This window comes from Mirounga angustirostris, unplaced genomic scaffold (assembly GCF_029215605.1).
Source record: "Mirounga angustirostris isolate CCGP_5_RB_7025 unplaced genomic scaffold, mMirAng1.0.hap1 SCAF_14, whole genome shotgun sequence".
In the NCBI taxonomy this organism is placed as follows: Eukaryota; Metazoa; Chordata; class Mammalia; order Carnivora; family Phocidae; genus Mirounga; species Mirounga angustirostris.
The window spans coordinates 40161886-40179015 of record NW_026991722.1 but is presented as its reverse complement, the minus strand read 5'-3'; positions in this window follow the sequence as shown (position 1 = coordinate 40179015).

Here is a 17130-nt window from a genome sequence, read left to right as displayed (position 1 = left end):
GGGCCCACACCATAGTGGAGGTGGTAGTTACAAACACCTTCTTCTGCAAATCAAGTCAACCTGCAATAAACAAGCCATCAGAGATAAAGAGAAAATTCCAGAGATTAATTGCTCTGTGAGGTTGGGGTGGGACTATCTAAGAGGCCTTCTTAGAGAGATGGACTTTTCATGAAAAGTGAAGATACATAAACAGGGATCAGCTGGATCAGAGGCTCACCTCACACCAGGGAGGGTGGTTAGTGTCTGGAAAATGACATGTAGTGGGCCCCGCAGAAGATATGGATGAAAAGGCAGGTACAGACCACAGGCAAAGGCTGTAAGACGACCTTATGCAGTAGAGAGCCACAGAAAATTTCTGAGCAAGACAATCGAAAGATCAAAGAGCCCTCAGGCTATAGAAGAAGCTAGGCTGCAGATGGGAGATATCAAAGGAAGAGGGTGGGGAAATTGATAATTCCAATCCATGTGAATGTTAAATATTAACTTCTTTTTTTTTTCCTGACTTCCATTGAATTTTCTAGGTATTCTCAGTGCCTCTTTCCTTGCATGTTTTCCTTTAAAGATTTATTTATTTATTTGAGAGAGGGCAGTGGGGCATAGGAGGGAAGGGGAGGGGAGAGGGAGGGGGAGAGAATTTCAAGCACACTCCCCGCTGAGCACAGAGCTGGAGGTGGGGCTGGATGGATCCCATGACCCTGAGATCATGACCTGATCCGAAACCAAGAGTCCAATGCTCAACCGACTGAGCCACCCAGGCGCGCCATAAATTTTAAATGTTATGTCAACAAGGTCACAGAACCAACAGAGAAGTAGGATACAGTTATAGCAAAAAAAGTTGTACTAAACAAAATTAGAATCCAGCATTTGACAAGAGACTTTTTTTCTCTCTGATTCGTGATTTTACTTACATAAAAAGTCTTGCAGTGTTAAGCATTCAAAGTAACATTGGCCATTTACTTAATGAATCCCTTAACATTTAAAAATAATATATTTGAAATTAGATTGTTCCAGAAAACGGTTGACATATGGTTTTTTCCATGGTAGTTTGATTTCACTTGGTCTCCCTTATGAAATTGTAAGCTTTCTGAGCCAAGAACTTAGTCTGTATTTATTCTTATATCCTCAGTATATAATATAACATATATTATATTATGGCAGATGCTCAGTTATTATCAGTTGCTTTTGAATTGCCCTTAAATTAGACTAAGTAGTATTGAAATTAATTGGATGGTGTATTTTGCATTGCTAGGTATTTTTCCCAAAATACTATTAGGAAATTTCACACTCACAGCAAATTTGGAAGAATTTTGATGAATACTCACATTCCATCATCTAGATTCCACCATTAAACATTTTACTGTTCTTGCTTTATCACATATCTATCCACCTACCCATTTCTCTATCCATCCATCAATCCATCTTATTTTTTATGAATTTCAAATTACATAATTGCCATAATTACACTTCGCTCTAAACATGTCATGTCCGTATCTTTAACTAGAGCTCAAGATTATGTTAAGAGGTGGGGCCCTTTGGGAGGTGATTAGGTTAGGAGGGCGAAGCAGCAGCCCAAATGGACTAGGACCACACACACACACACACACACACACACACAAACTGATTAGAGAGAGTGATGCTTGACCCAAGAGTAGTCATTTATAGGGTTCCTAGAAGCCCAAGAGATAGACAAGTTCAAAGATCTGCCCACAACAGAATGATGGTGAATACCTGGTCCAGTTCATTCCTTTCTCTGAGAATTGAAATGGAGACACTAGAAAGGGTCTTTTAGTTAGAGGTGAATGCAGAAGGAAAAAGACACACAAACAAAGAATTCTCTCTTCAGCTTTCTTTGAGAGGCCCTAAATTGGTGGTTAAAGAGGTACATGGGGATTCTTGCTTTTCCAAGGGATGAGCTTGTCCATCCAGGAGCTTCCCTTGCAAGTGAAGAGAAATAAAATTCCCACACAACCTGGACCATCCTCAGGAAGGGTAGTGTAATCCACTATGTTGTTACTAGTACGGGGCACTTTCGATTGGCGGGCACTAGGCTAACTGAGCACTTCTACTATTGTCTGATTTTTCTCCTCACAGCAATCTTAGAGATACATCGTATTATTTTCTCCCATTTTATGGAGGTGGTAAGCTAAGGGTGAGAGCAGGTATGTAATATGGCCCGCTGGATGATCTATCTCGTGCCTTCTCCATCATCAGACATGGAGCTAAAGAAATGATAACAGGCAGGAGAAAAGCCAAGAGTGAGGGGTGCTCAGGAACGCAGAAAACCATTTACTGCTTCCTCTGGTCTTTGAGTCTGTTGGGACAGAGAGGGGCTCTTTAAAAACAATTCAAAAGCCAAAGACGTAGAAGAGGGTTTTTCCCCTCAAATACCCTAAACTATTTTTCATCACTGCAAACAAAAGCCCAGGGCAGAAATTTCTATTCACCTATGATCTATGATAGCTAAAGGAGATTAGCGATCATAGATCACTAATCTCCTTTAGCTATCACTTAGCAACGGGCAACAAATGGAGGTTCGCAAAGACGGGCTGATTAGCATTCTTTTTTAGTCAAAAGATCAGAGTTTTTACAAGGTACAGCCAACTGCCCTCAGGCTTAAAGGGGTTTTAAAGGTCGGGCAAAGTTGTTCTTGCTTTGGTTTGGTATTTTCCTTCAGCGCCAAACAAGTTTTCTTTGTTTGGTTTCTAAAACTCATGTAGATCTTTGAAAGAGACCAGATTCTGGACTGTTGGTGGGGGGGGAGGGGGAGGAGGAGATCCCAGCTCGCTCAGTCTCTGAACCCCTGCAGACATCCACACCAGCCCAGCATCCTGAAGATCAGCTGTGAAATGCTCTGAAGACTACAAAAATATTGCCAAGGCTAGCTTTCACGAGTGGAGAAGACAGCAATGATTAGCAATAAGTGAGAAAAACCACTCAAAAAAAAAAAAAAAAGTCTCAGAACTGAATCAAGGTTGGAAGGTCAGCTAGCTCTATCCTCCCATTCAGGGGCACCTACCGACCTTTGAAAAGAGGGGAGCCACTATAATTCTTTGTTATTCCCATTCGCAGCTTCTGTGTCAGAAAGTTCTTCCTTGAGTCTCACTGGAATACCGCATGCTACTGTTGCAAGCTACTCTCTTCTTGTACTCTTCATAACAGAAGCATCTATCTTTCTTCAGATTTCTCTTAATCTTTCATTAACTTCACATGCATCAGGAATTCATGCGGACCTTTCCCTTCTCCAGGCTCAGCTTTTAAATCACTCACTAGAATGATGTTTACTGGGCCTGACACTAGACAGACTAAGTCCTGGGCATACAAAAATCATTATGACACATTCCTTGCTGGCGAAGAACTTACGGTTTCGTAGGGTGAAGCAGATATTTAAAGAAATAATGGCAGCAGAGTGTGATGTGTGAAGTTCGGGACTTCTCTGTTTTTGGAACTTGGTGTTTTGATGACTGTCCATTCAAAACTACCTTAATTTTTCCATTTCAAAGTGTTAGCTGTATCTTTATCACTAAGTGGCAGGGGGTAGGGGGAAGCAAGAGCAGAATGGACGCGCCATCTAGTGGCAAAATGAGGTAAAAAGCAAGAACACCAAACATCCCTTTGGAGTGGAAGCAAATAATGGATTTCCTGGATTTAAGGTACCATAAATTATAAGATGCACCATTGCTTTGATAAGAGAACAAAAAGACCAAAAAGTAGGAGATATATATATATATATACATATATATGTATATATATATATATAATCTCCTCTGGATTCTAGAAATCCAAGAGGAAGTGCAAGGCATCTTGAGGAAATACAGTTTTTAACTATTTCACTTTCTAGCAACTGACAGCTAGTGACGAGTAACAAATGTGCCTAATGCTGGATTACTGTACACCAAGCACCTGCTGTATACTGAATATTTCACAATCATCCTGCAGAAGGGTTATCACTGTCCCCATTTAGCACCTGAGGAAAGCAAAGCTCAAAGAAAGGATCAACCTTCCACCCTTCGATATGCAGGTTTAAACTCAGGAGGTTGGCTAACAAAATCTATGATTATTTTATTCTCCTGGGCTTCCTTCTGCTTTTCCCCAAACCCTAGGGCTTCCGGGCTGCTCTCCTTGAACCCATCCCAAGCACACTCAACAAGGTCAGATTGCACTAAGGAAGGTGACTTCCCCTGAACTCCATTTCTGCCCTGTCATGCTCCTTCTCCCGGGGAACAGCCCTGAGCCTGGCACGTCTCCATTCCCACAACATCTTCTCTTCAACCTTCTGGAGACTTCTAGGAACCTTTTCCTCCTTGCTTGAAGCTTCCCCCTAACCTTGTATAAGCCTCCAAAATGGTTCTGACATGGCACCCTGCCTTGAGCACAGCCTTGCGATGGAATTCAGGAACACAGGAGTGCCCCAGTGGAGGGATGTGGAGATGCTGCGAGAACAGGTAAGCCGGTGGAGATGTGGGGTCGGGAGATGAGGCCAGAGTGGAAGGCCACCTGGTCAGTGGAGGCAAATGTCAGGGGCCTTGGACTTCAGCAGCAGGTCCCAGCACACTGGCCCGAAGGACCACGTAGAAGTCGCCACATCTCAAGAGAGAGCCGTGCAGGGGAGTGCGGGCCCACAAGGGGGATGGAAACGTTTCCCCTTACACCCAGGAACACTGCCCCTAGAAAGAAGAGGAAGGAGGGAAATGCCAAACAGTGTAAGTTAACCCAGAAATTATTGCTTTGAACTACAAGAGACAGAATTTCCTTACTTTGGCAGGTGTCAATCGCATCCTACCGCATCTTATCATTGGTAGAAATAGGGGTTTTAAACATGGATTAGAGAAAATAACTGAAGGCTGGCTTTATGTATGTTTGAGGAGCCATATCTCTCAGTCAGGTTGTGCTCAGGAAAGGAGAGCTGTCGTGAGTACTGTGGGATGAGATTGAGTGTGGGGTTAGACCTGACACAATGCTGGTAGGAGTCTGGAAAGGAAAATCTGGAAGGGGAAGTGAGAGAATCAGAATACTCACAGTCTAGTCCTCCTGAAGCACTAACCATGTGAACTAATCAGAGCTAGCTGGGAAACAGGAAAGCCGGGTGCTGTTCCCTCCCTGGGGCCGATGACAATAGGGTTGCTTTTGGGTGAGGGAGGGGAGGAGGGGAGGGGCATTAGCCACTGCAGAGCCACAACCATGCGGCTGGCGATGGAACTGTGTCCGCTGTGCCAACAATCAGAGGGAAGAGAGGGACAGGGACGCCTGGGTGGCTCAGTCCGTTAAGCGGTCGACTCGATTTCAGCTCAGGTCATGATCTCAGGGTCCTGAGATCGAGCCCCATGTCAGGCTCTGTGCTCAGCAGGGAGTCTGTTTGAGATTATCTTCCTCTTCCTTTCCCTCTGCCCACCCTCCTCCTCACGCTCTCACTCCCTGGAAGGAAAGAAGGAAGGAAGGAAGGAAGGAAGGAAGGAAGGAAGGAAGGGAGGGAGGGAGGGAGGGAGGGAGGGAGGGAGGGAGGGAGGGAGGGAGAGAGAGAGAGGGAGGGAGGGAGAGAGGGAGGAAGGAAGGAAGGAAGAGAGAGAAAGAGAGAGAGAGGGAGGGAGGGAGGGAGGAAGGAAGGAAGAGAGAGAAAGGGAGAGGGAGGGAGGGAGGGAGGGAGGAAGGAAGGAAGGAAGGAAGGAAGGAAGGAAGGAAGGAAGGAAGGAAGGAAGGAAGGGAGAGAAAGAGAGAGAGAGGGAGGGAGGAAGGAAGGAAGGAAGGAAGGAAGGAAGGAAGGAAGGAAGGAAGGAAGGAAGAGAGAGGGAGGGAGAGAGGGAGGGAGAGAGGGAGGGAGGAAGTAAGGAAGAGAGAGAGAGAGGGAGGGAGGAGGGAGGAAGGAAGGAAGGAAGGAGGAAAGAAGGAAGGAAGAGAGAGAGAGAGGGAGGGAGGGAGAGAGGGAGGGAGGAAGTAAGGAAGAGAGAGAAAGAGAGAGAGAGGGAGGGAGGGAGAGAGGGAGGGAGGAAGGAAGGAAGGAAGGAAGGAAGGAAGGAAGGAAGGAAAGAAAGAAGGAAGGAAGAAAGAGAGAGAGGGAGGGAGGGAGGGAGAGAGGGAGGGAGGAAGGAAGGAAGAGAGAGAAAGAGAGAGAGAGGGAGGGAGGGAGAGAGGGAGGGAGGAAGGAAGGAAGGAAGGAAGGAAGGAAAGAAGGAAGGAAGAGAGAGAGAGGGAGGGAGGAAGGAAGGAAGAGAGAGAAAGAGAGAGAGAGGGAGGGAGGGAGGAAGGAAGGAAGGAAGAGAGAGAGGGAGGGAGAGAGGGAGGGAGGAAGGAAGGAAGAGAGAGAAAGAGAGAGAGAGGGAGGGAGGGAGGAAGGAAGGAAGGAAGAGAGAGAGGGAGGGAGAGAGGGAGGGAGGAAGGAAGGAAGAGAGAGAAAGAGAGAGAGAGGGAGGGAGGGAGAAAGGAAGGAAGAGAGAGAAAGAGAGAGAGAGGGAGGGAGGGAGGGAGGAAGGAAGGAAGAGAGAGAAAGAGAGAGAGGGAGGGAGGGAGGAAGGAAGGAAGGAAGGAAGGAAGAGAGAGAGAGGGAGGGAGGGAGGGAGAGAAGGAGGGAGGAAGGAAGGAAGAGAGAGAAAGAGAGAGAGAGGGAGGGAGGGAGAAAGGAAGGAAGAGAGAGAAAGAGAGAGAGAGGGAGGGAGGGAGGGAGGAAGGAAGGAAGAGAGAGAAAGAGAGAGAGGGAGGGAGGGAGGGAGGGAGGAAGGAAGGAAGGAAGGAAGGAAGGAAGGAAGAGAGAGAGGGAGGGAGAGAGGGAGGGAGGAAGGAAGGAAGAGAGAGAAAGAGAGAGAGAGGGAGGGAGGAAGGAAGGAAGGAAGGAAGAGAGAGAAGGAAGAGCTGGACAGTGGAGGAGCCACAAGGACCGGCTGGAACTTTCCGGGTGTCACCCATCCTGCCACCACCATATCAGCCTGCAAAGAGCTTCAGAGAAAAATGACCACCACTCCCTCTGCCTCTCAAACCTCACGCCAGTGTCTCTGTTGGCCACCTCTAAATCTGAACCACAGAGGGATCAGGGGGTGCCGGAACACATAGTTCTTCAAGTAACCAAGCCGGATATAGAACAATCCAGCACATGCATATCAATTGTGATCCTGCTCCAGGATTATTATTAGACACGTGCACACATAACAGTGCCAAGTAAAATCAGCTGAGTTCAGAGAAAGCCACGGGAAAAGCTGAATCTGAGAGCGGGACCTGGTCTTAAAATTCCCTCCATAGCTTGTATATTTGTCATACGGTAGCTGGCATGTGACAGGTTCCTTGATGAGTAATAGTTTGTGACCTGCACATTCCATTACGGATACCGACATTTGCCCCCGAACCTCCTTTCTTCCTTAGCGCAGAGTTCTCCATCACAACCTGCCATCTGCAGTTACGTCACCAACAGCAACAGGATATGGGCAATGACAGGCTAGGAAACACCAGCTTCCTGTTTGTCTCACATTTAGGGTTTTCAGGAGTAGTTCTGGTGCATCCACAACTGTTCTTTCCACCCGGACAAAGAACAATCCGCAAGGGGGCTGAGATGTGAAACAGCAATGAGGTTGAAGTTTATATTTTCTGAACAAGACCTTAAAGATCCCAGGACATTAAAACGTGAAAAATACCAGGCACTGGCTTTATATTCCCCTCCCTTGTAGCCAGGACCTTGGTTTGTGGCCCAATCCTGGCTAACAGGCTCAGAGGGAAAAATTGAGCAAAGATTTTTCTCCCTGAGAAGCAGAGATGCCCTTGGGCCTCAGGCTGCTTCTGTAGAAAGACACGATGGGGACAGGTGTTATGGCTTCCTTGAAAGCCCATGGGGAAAGCCAAGAGAATCACAGAGAAGCTAGACCCACAGCTGTGACACCCCTTGAGCCCCCATTGCTCAAGCCACTCTTGCCTAGGTGTTCAGTTACACGCAGACTTACACTTAAGCTCGGTACGATATTCACATTTCTAGTTTTGCAAGGAATTCACTGCCCCTTCACAGCCCCTTATCTGAGCAAGCCTACCCAACGGCCACACACAAGAACCTGGACGGTCTGCCCGCGACCTCCTGGATTTCCTCAGGCCCCCTCTCATTCTCCCTGTCAGAGTCAGCCTGCTCCTGGTTGGCTGCTTGACCTTGCCGAAGAGTTGGCTTGGGCTAGCCACCTAGACTTTTACATGGATCATCAGACCTTGGATGTATTAATACAACTTTGATCTTTGTTCTCCTTCAGGAGATGACTTCCATCTCCTGTTCAGCTCAGCCTGCACCCTAGATAAGCTCATGCCCCAGGCCTGATACTGCCAGGCTGGGCCCATCCCATGCTGTCCAAACCTGGCCCACTCGCTCCTCCTTTTGGGCAGAAAAAGGATAAAATGGGCGCACATGGGATTTTGTCCAGATTATATGTAGGACAGCCTCATGGGAACTGTTCTTGATTTACAGCATACTGTCCCCTATGTGATTCCTTAGAGTTGAATGTCTATACACCATAAAAGGGGGAACTTTGAAAATCAGATACAGTACTAAGAAGAAATCAAGGCCCAGAGAAGGAATAATACCAAACTCTTCAGAGTCCTAGACATTATTCTATCAATTGTAGTTTTGTATGTGTTTGCATGGAGGTCTTTTGCAGTAATTACTACAGCAATACTTACACTTGTCAATGGATAATGCATCCAACGAAATTATTTTTATCCCACTACATGTTAGAGGCTGCCATTATCAACATGGAGAATATAGTTGGATTTCCACTGTGGGCACAGGTCTGAATTTTACCGCCATCTTTTTCAAAGATAAACACTAATTCGGTCATTATTTTTAAAAATATTTCTGAGTTGGGCGCCTGGGTGGCTCAGTTGGTTAAGCGACTGCCTTCGGCTCAGGTCATGATCCTGGAGTCCCGGGATCGAGTCCCGCATCGGGCTCCTTGCTCAGCGAGGAGTCTGCTTCTCCCTCTGACCCTCTCCCCCTCATGCTCTCTCTCTCTCAAATAAATAAATAAAATCTTTAAAAATATATATATATATATTTCTGAGTTATAATTAAGGTATCCAAATGGCCTTGAGTTATGCATAAATATACTTCACCATAAGAAGTAAGCAGGACCTTGGTGCATGAATTGTGTAAATCATCCTTCTTGGTTGGGGATTTCAGTCTTGGCTTCAGCCTGGCATCAAATACACTTGCACACCAATCGTCCTGACAGCCTTACCTAGGCTCCTGAACTTGGCCTTCATGCATGGTGGCAGCCTGGACAGGTAGGTTTGCCAAGGTGTACAGTTTCACCTCTCTGATCCAGGTATCCACATCCAGCCGCTGTAAGTGTGGCCCCATCCCCCAGGCCCACCCCCACCCCTTCCAGAGATCCCTCGGACCCACCCACCACCCCATCTCTGATTGGGTCATCTCCAAGCATGACAAGCCACCCAGGCTTCTCAATGTAGACACATATATGAGTGTATTTTTACACACAGCTTATTCAAATATGTGTGCAGGGCTCTTTCACTGATGACACTAGAAAAAAAATGACTCCCTCCTTTTATTTCTGCCTTCTCTCAATTCCTTCCCTTATTTCCAATAGTAACAACTGAAGAAAGAGGTATATTGATTTGATCGCCCAAGGAAATCATTCCCAAAAGGCCACAGGAATATATTTTTATTTTCATTTAAAGTTGACTAGATTATTGGAAAGATTGTCGAATCATAATAAAATGAGAAGCCTAACGAAACAAAGTCTGACCCAACATATTGCCCTCACCAGCATGGCTGTCCAGGGCAGTTCTTCCGAGCAGGGTTCTTTCTTACAGAGGCGAAGAGAAGTTAAATCTTCCGTGAGAAGAGAAACAGCTGCGTAAAAATAGGAGCAAGTAGAACCCGGGAAGCATGCAAGTCTCAGCTCTTCAGTAAAAGAAAGGGACGACTGAGCCCCCAGGGTGATTGGGAAACGTGACGGTTTCCACAGCCCCATTGCCAAAATAGTAACAAAACATTAAAATTCAGGAATTTATTCCACCTGGTCTACATGTGGAGTATGTCCCTCTGCCTACCTACCTCCAGCCGCAGCCCCCCCCCCCCCCCATCGTTGCCTCACATTCTTCATTTGCTCGCCATTGTGCTCTGGAGAGCATTAGCTGTTGAGAAATTGTTCTTTCCTGAGCCAACTTTAGGAGAAGGAACAATGGGATTGGAAGTTACTAAAAACCTTGCCTATGCCCAAAGCGCCCTGAATGGCCAGCAATGTGTCAGAATCTTCCATGTCAGATTTTTCTTTGGATTAAGACTCCATGGCTGCTGACTGTTGCTGAGTCTAAGTTCCCCTAATCTAATCAAGCCCGAGGGTCCAAGGGGACATTGTGTGAACCTCGGCCCTGAGAGGTTCCCAAGCCCCAGAGTTCTGCCAGTTATATGATATAGATTGTTCCTCTTTCAATAAAGGGGCATGTGCTCGGAGAAATGCGGAATCCTTGTGTGTGATGAGGGAAGCAAACCAGATTGAAATAAATAAATGTAATTGGAGAAGTTGAGATTATTCTTAAAGCTAGGCCAGTCATTCTAGCTGCCAAGTCGAAAACCGTTTCTTTTATACAAAAATCTGCAACAACTCGGAAGCAACCAAGATGTCCTTCAGTAGGTGAATGGATAAACAAACTGTAACACATCCAGACACTGGAATATCATTTAGCCATAAAGGGAAATGAGCGATCAAGTCACAAAAAGACATGGAGGAACTTGAAATGCCTACTGCTAAGGGAAAGAATGCAATCCAAAAAGGCTACATATAGTAACATTCTAACTGTATGCCATTCTAGAAAAGGCAAAACTATGGAAACAGTAAAAGATCAATGTAGCTAGGGGTTGGGGGGGAGAGAGGGATGAATAGGAGGAGCACAGAGGATTTTTATGGCAGTAAATTCTTTCTGCGTGACACTACGATGGTGGATACATGTCATTATATCTTCATCAAAACCACAAAATGTACAACACAAAGAACAAACTTTAATGTAAACTATGGGCTTTAGTTAATAATAACGTATCAGTGTTGGCTCATCAATTGTAATAAATGTACCCACTCATGAGTTGTGGGGTGGGGCATTTGAGGGGGTGTATGGAAATTCTCTATACTCTCCACTCATCTTTCTATAAACCTGAAACTGCTCTAAAAAAATAGAGTCTAGGGGCGCCTGGGTGGCTCAGTTGGTTAAGCGGCTGCCTTCGGCTCAGGTCATGATCCCAGGGTCCTGGGATCAAGCCTCGCATCGGGCTCTGCTCAGCAGAGAGCCTGCTTCTCCCTTTCCCTCTGCCTGCCGCTCTGTCTATTTGTGGTCTTTATCTCTCTGTCAAATAAATTTAAAAAAAATCTTTACTAAAAAAATATGGATCCTCAACTCTATGGTCAAATAATCTTTGACAAAGCAGGAGAAAACATGCAATGGAAAAAAGACAGTCTCTTCAATAAATGGTGCTGGGAAAATTGGACAGCCACATGCAGAAGAATGAAACTCGACCATTCTCTAACACCATACACAAAGATAAACTCAAAATAGATGAAAGACCTCAGTGTAAGACAGGAATCCATCAAAATCCTAGAGGAGAACATAGGCAGTAAACTCTTTGACATTGGCCACAGCAACTTCTTTCAAGATACATCTCCAAAAGCTAGTGAAACAAAAGCAAAAATGAACTACTGGGACTTCATCAAGATAAAAAGCTTCTGCACAGCAAAGGAAATAGTCAACAAAACAAAGAGGTAACCCACAGAATGGGAGAAGATATTTGCAAATGACACTAAAGATAAAGGGCTGGTATCCAAGATCTATAAAGAACTTCTCAAACTCAACACCCAAAAAACAAATAATCAAGTCAAAAAATGGGCAGAAGATATGAAAAGACACTTCTCTGAAGATGACATACAAACGGCTAACAGACACATGAAAAAATGTTCATCATCATTAGCCATCAGGGAAATTCAAATCAAAACCACATTGAGATACCACCTTATACCAGTTAGATGGCCAAAATGGACAGGGAAAGAAACAACAAATGTTGGAGAGGTTGTGGAGAAAGGGGGACCCTCTTACACTGTTGGTGGGAATGCAAGTTGGTATAGCCACTTTGGAAAACAGTGTGGAGGTTCCTCAAAAATTTAAAAATAGAGCTACCCTATGACCCAGCAATTGCACTCCTGGGTATTTACCCCAAAGACACAGATGTAGTGAAAAGAAGGGCCATATGCACCCCAATGTTCATAGCAGCAATGTCCGCAATAGCCAAGCTGTGGAAAGAGCCGAGATGCCCTTCAACAGATGAATGGATAAAGAAGATGTGGTCCATATATACAATGGAATATTACTCAGCCATCAGAAAGGATGAATCCCCAACTTTTACATCAACATGGATGGGACTGGAGGACAAGTGACTCCTTCTTTGATCTTTTCTTGTAGCCAGCAACAGCTGGATTACTCTGGAAGATTCACAAGGGTCTTATTTGTTATTTCAAAGGAACCATGAGAGACTATGGACTCTGAGAAACAAACTGAGGTTCTAGAGGGGAGGGGGGTGGGAGGATGGGTTGGCCTGGTGATGGGTATTAAGGAGGGCACGTACTGCATGAAGCACTGGGTGTTATACGAAAACAATGGATCGTGGATCACCACATCAAAAACTAATGATGTATTGTATGGTCACTAACATAACATAATAAAATTTAAAAAAAAATAGAGTCTATTCATATAAAAAAATTTTTTTTTAATTTCTAGATTTTTCTCTGTGGTTGATCCTCTCATAGATTTAATTAAGGACCTTTCCTGACCTCAGAGAACACATAAAAACCTTGATGTGGACTGTCCCATTCAGGTGTTGGAAAGGCATCCTTGAGTAGAAGAAGGTGGAGCCCAGAGAATCTGTTTCAGTCACAGCTCTGGTTTCCTCACTGAAGGTTTATGTGGCCTTGACTGGTAGAGGGCAGGTTAATTGCCCAAATCTTTCTCCATTTGTCATCTGTAAAATGTAAATTAAAAAACCAGACTCGGGTGCCTGGGTGGCTCAGTTGGTTAAGCTACTGCCTTCAGCTCAGGTCAGGATCCTGGAGTCCCAGGATCGAGTCCCACATCGGACTCACCACTCAGTGGAGAGTCTGCTTCTTCCTCTCACCCTTCCCCTCTCATGCTCTCTCTCACTCTCTCTCAAATAAATAAATAAAATCTTAAAAAAAAAAAAAAACCTGTTTAAAGAAAAAAAAAACAGACTCTTGTAAGGATAAAAGGCACAATGCCTAGCACCTAGCAAGCCCTCCACTGATGCTTGCTGGGTACTACCCTATGCAAGCTGCTGCACTCTCTGGACCTCAGTTTTCGAATCTGTAAAGTGGGAAGTTGTAAGGGAGACTACTGAGGTACCTTCCAGGCCAGCCATTCTAGGTTTCCATAATGGAGCAGCTAAAGAACAAGGCCTGGGGCTCCTGGGTGGCTCAGTTAGTTAAGCGACTGCCTTTGGCTCAGGTCATGATCCTGGAGTCCTGGGATCGAGTCCCACGTCGGGCTCCCTGCTCAGCAGGGAATCTGCCTCTCTCTCTGACCCTCCCCCCTCTGATGCTATCTCATTCTCTCTCTCAAATAAATAAATAAAATCTTTAAAAAAAAATAAAGAACAAGGCCTGGCTGAATGAAGGCAACACACTGAAACTAGGTATTATGAGCAGCCATTCAAGTGGGAAAAAAAAAAAAAAGGAAGGGATAGATATTTACCAAGAGCCAGTTCTTCCTTAAACTGGTACTTTCCATGTCTTGCTTCCTCCAATCCTTACCAATCCCCTATTAACTCTCTTTCCCTGAAGAGGAACTGGAAACTTCTGCACTCACCCAGGAGGCAGTAAGGGCAGGGTTTGAACACAGGGCTATCTGACCCAAAGCTCATGTTCTTTCCTCTACACCATGCTACCGTTATCTACTTTGGGGAGACCCCAGCTTGTCTTCCACTTGGGGCCGGAAGAGGCATGGAGATCCTGGGAACGACTTCACAGTAACATGTGACTGCCTACCGAGATGTTCTCTGCAAGAACAGAGCATAATGAATCTTGCTCATGAATAAGAGCCATCCCTAAGGTAAATACAGATACAAATATCCAGAGTTCACAGCTGATGCCCCAGCAAGACAGCACTGAATGAGCGTCTGCTCTGTCTTTTCTGAGGAGTGTTTTCTGAGCACTCTCACTCCCCATTCCCTGCTGATCCAGCGATTCCAGCCCTAGAGGCAGGAGGAAGCTGGGATGAGAAGACCAATCTTCCTGAACTCGAATGGTGAGACATGCCTCCTTTTGTGCATACATCATTTTCCTCGTAGTCCCCCCACCCCGTGCTTTCACTCACCTAGTTGGCCCCCCGGGGACTTGAAATTGCAACCCTTACACATTCACATCCAGATTATCCTTCTCAAAGGAAATCAACCATTGTCAAAATCCCCAGATAAACCATTTTTTTACCCTGCTTTCCCAGAAAGTTCAAGCTCTAAATTGAAAGAACAAGCAAAGTGAAGTTAATGGCTTTGAATATCAAATCTCAGCCAAGAATCCAACCAAACATGGTACCAGGGCTCCAAGGATGTCCCCTGCTCCCCAGCTCCGAGCTGTTCCCAGCCGCCAAGCCCATTCCTCTTCAGAAAGTCACGGGCCTGTGCAGAAAGCCCCAGAAGGAGCAACGAAGCCACTTTCGAGCAGGAGCCGCCCCCTCCCGTGAGCCCAGCCCAGAGCAGACTGGCCACCTCAGAGGTTTGGGTCTTAATCTCTGACCCGGCTCTAAAAGCTGCACTTGGGGGGGCAGGGGGAAGCATCTAGCACAACTGTGGGGCAAAACCAGGAAATAAGCAGCAAGAGAAAGCCAGGGTGGGTTCAGAGCAACTGTGACTGAGGGTCCTAAATCCTGCGCAGTGAGCCTGGGGACTTTGGAACCTGGATGGTCCACAGGACCCTTCTTCCCAGGATCCCATCTTGATTGGCCTCCTAGCTAAGCCAGGGCGGGGGGGCATATTGGGGCTGACTCAGTATACCCTTTTGTAGAAGAGTGACCCTCCTCATTCTCTGCCAGAATATTAGCAAGCCACAGAACAAGAGACACCAAACTAGGAGAATGGATGAAATGGGGGCATAAGGGAAGAGGGGAGAGCTAGGAGGGGAACGTTGAGAAGGTGAAGATGGGGTCTAGAGAGGCAAAGATTCATGGAAATTCCCCTCTCAGTCCTCTGTCTTTTCTGGATCTTCAGATCTTCTCTTTTATTCCAGCCCCCCACCAAAAAGCTTTCCTCCACAGAGTCTTCTTCAAGCCCACAACCCAACATCAGCACCTCTCCTTTTCCCAAGCATGTTGGGCAATTTTAGTGTGAACTCCCAGCCGAGTTCTTTATACCTGCTTCTGGTTTCTAGTGTGTGGACCTGGTTCCTAACACACTCTGCCGGCAAGAGGTTTTAGATGCTTGAGAGCAAGGTTATGTTTGAAACTTCGTCTGCAGCTTTGCCGCAAGATCTGCATCGTTCACTGAACTCCTTCCACCCACACTCTGTCCTTGACGGAGGGGGGCAGGCATTAGCAGAAGAAACCTCAAGAGTCCCCCCGCTTAAGACCACCCACTGTGGGCCTCATAGATCAGGCAAAGGACCTGCCAATCCTTGGCACAAACTACTAAAGGTGACTGAAGTTGTTATGTCATCTAGAAATGGGTTACCATTTGTCACAAAAACACATGCACATTTGATTTATAAAATATAAAGTCCTTTCGAGGCAAAGCTGCCTTTTTATTAACCTTTTGTCATAGATTTTTTCCCCCCCTAAATAGAGGCCCAGGTGCAAGAAAATTTTTTACATCAAAAAAAAAAAAAAAAAAAAAGAATTTCTATGTCATATTAGAAAAGGTTCTGATCACTGAACCACATGCCAGATGCTGCTTTTCTCCCCATTCAGTCGGGCAACATTCTCCCAACTAGAGCCCAGGGTCCAGATTCCCCATTTCTGAGCTCAACCTGCTGCAGAGTCAGTTCCTTTGAATGGATATTTTTGAGCCTGCCAAACGGAAGCTTCTGAAATCACAGAAGCTCAAAGCCTAGGACAAAGTTTAAATGCTACTGATGCAACTGTCACCCTTGACCCAATTGCTGGGAGCGGTGATCTTAAGCAATACGATTTAACAGTTCTATTTTAGCTTACAATAAACAGCAAGGCGCAGTTCCAATCGCTGTCCCTCCACAATGCTGATTATTCAGAGGCCCCTCCTTGCATGGCTGGGGCAGGAGACCATCAAGCTTCATCGTATTTCCTGCATTAACAGAAACAGTAGGGCTCCTCTCCTTCCTTGATTCACTCTCTTTATTTCCACAGACCGTGGGGAATGATAGCCATGCAGCATAGTGAGCCCCACTGAAATAAACGGACACCACTTGAATGGGCTGATACCTACTTACACTTCTACATGTGTCGTAACCCAAGAGGTAATTACCGAGGTAACTAATATTCCAAGTTCTGATAGGACTTCCATATTTGATGATGACAGGGATGGCATTCAGGGCAAAAATGAAATGGGCCTTAAACTGAGTTGCAATAGAGTGATTCCTACCCAAAAAGCTGGGACCTGGACCTGGAAACAGCCACGGGCTTGCAACTTCCTCTGTCGAGTATCCACAACAAACAGAGCCAAAGATTGAATTGCTTACACAAAAGATAAGGCAAACATGCCAGTCTCCCCATCCACCTCTACCAACTAGGCCAACATCGTGAATTACTCTGTGCCCATAACTCTGCTGCCTCTCAAGAGACATACTTCTTTGCCTAGCAGCCCTCACAGCCACCGTGGGTCTGGACGGAGTTGAGGATGGCCCTAGCATAGGGAAGTGGGGAGATACCTGGACGGCTTAAAAAAAGTGGTAACACCAAAAATTCAAGCTGCCTCCTTTGCACAAGAGCCCCTGCTGCGTTTTTTCATCAATATCCCCTCAGCTGGCATGGCCAACAAGTTTTCAAAAATCAACCAAGAGCAGGCATGTCTCACAAAATGGGCAGTGAGCTCACAGATGCCATGTGGACAGGCCTTGAGGTCTCCAGGTGGAAGCTAAGTGGGTGAGGGACTCTGGGGGATGGGCGTGATGCCAGATGAGGCAGCTTACGTGTCTC